Source organism: Otolemur garnettii, unplaced genomic scaffold, assembly GCF_000181295.1.
Source record: "Otolemur garnettii isolate 467f Iridium unplaced genomic scaffold, OtoGar3 scaffold00012, whole genome shotgun sequence".
Taxonomy (NCBI): Eukaryota; Metazoa; Chordata; class Mammalia; order Primates; family Galagidae; genus Otolemur; species Otolemur garnettii.
Window position 1 is genome coordinate 21,585,454 of NW_003852407.1, and position 1,938 is coordinate 21,587,391.

Here is a 1,938-nt window from a genome sequence, read left to right on the forward strand (position 1 = left end):
GTTTGGCGGGTCTGGGCTGGGGGTTCGAACCCGCCACCTTAGGTGTACGTGGCTGGCGCCTTAGCCGGTTGAGCTATAGGTGCAGAGCCAAGACAAAATTCTTATAGCTAAACTTTTCAACTATCTCTCTCTCTCTCTACGTATATATGTAACATATATATTTACATATTTATACAAAATGTTAATTATACCAAATTATATATGTAAGTAGATATAGAGAGGGCATCAATAAATATACACACATTTTAAGACAGGAAAAAAATGTATTATAATCGTAATACTCAATATGCTCACATACTGATAACAAAAAATGAATATGAATCACGTCGAGCACCTCTTGTAATTGCAAACATGACTTAAGTATTGCAAATTGAATACAGTTTTTTTGCTTTCTTAAAATGTATATTCACTTTCTGGCCATCCTCTGCATATGTAATTTTAAACTCTTATGCCACTAACCTCTCTCCTTATTTTTAAAACATGTTTCTTTATGACAACTATGATTAGATATTTTTTCTCTTACCCACCCTTTGTTGCTCTTTTCCTTGAAGTTTAGTTAGGACAATTACATTCATGTGACCAGTGACACGTTACGTTTAAGTAATCAACTTGCTCTTTGTTCTCTCTATGGCCCTTTCTTTCTTTGTTTCTCTCTCCTCCTTCTTTGGGATTGTGGACTTCCTGCTATTCCACTTTAGGATTCAATCTTCTGACCATGTGGTGAATAATTCCTCAGCAAACTTCATTATTTTTAAGTAACCAAATTTATTTTTATAAAATTTGGCAGATTATTGTTTCAAATTTTTTAAATTTCTCGATTCCATATCTATTTCTCATCTTTATTTTGTTTAAATAACTTTCCTAAAGTATGATTGATATATAAAGAGCTGTACATATTTGATGTGTACATCATGATATATTTGTTTTATTTCTCCTTTGATTTTTCCAATGTTGTGTGTTTATATTTTTTCTTATTTTCAGAAACATTTTATTGATTTTCCCCTGAGAAGCAATCTTCAATGAACTTGAGAAGTGAATTTATTTCTGTTCATAGCCTCATTATTATTTCCTTCTATTTTATTATTATTGTCTTCTTTTTATTTCTAAGTTTTGTTTGTTTGTTTGTATTTTTGGCCAGGGCTGGGTTTGAACCGGCCACCTCCGACATATGTGGCCAGCACCCTACTCCTTTGAGCCACAGGCGCCACCTTATTTCTAAGTTATTTTAAATTTAAATAGATGATGTAGGTTAATTCATTGCACTCAAGAGAAATTCAAAGTTTAAATATTTACATTACTAAAAATAACATAAAACATGTATATAGATCTTTAAAAATCTTCTAATTTTAAGCATAAGAAAGAAACATTCTGAGTGTCTTGTCAAAGCTCACTAACGATTATTTCATTTAACAAATAAAAAGTGATACTTTAGGCACAAAAATTACAGGATCACTAAATGAATGAATGTAGCAATAATACACAATTGTCACTGATTCCATTTTCATTTCTGCAAAATGAAAATTATGCCAGTCTCAGTGGCTTACTGTGATGGTGATAGAATAATAATTCTGATTAGAATAGTAGTATCAGTAGTCTCAGTGGCACTTTTATATTAAGTACAATGCCCTAAACACATTCTGAAATTTTAAAACACAACATGCTTTTTTCCAATAAATATTGCTTACTTGCTATAGTTGAAACATTTCTTCAATGTAACAATTATGCTATATAATTGCATTGTTCAATAGTTGATCATTAGCATACTTTTAGCTGAATATTCCATAAATTTAAGATTTTTGCAAAGCACATATAAACAGCCACATTATTTCAGAGAGAACTGTTAATTTATTTAGATATATCAAAGGAAGATCAAACTGGAATGAGAACACACAGCTCAGCAAGCTGATATATGAAAAAAACAACTGTACATCTCTCTCT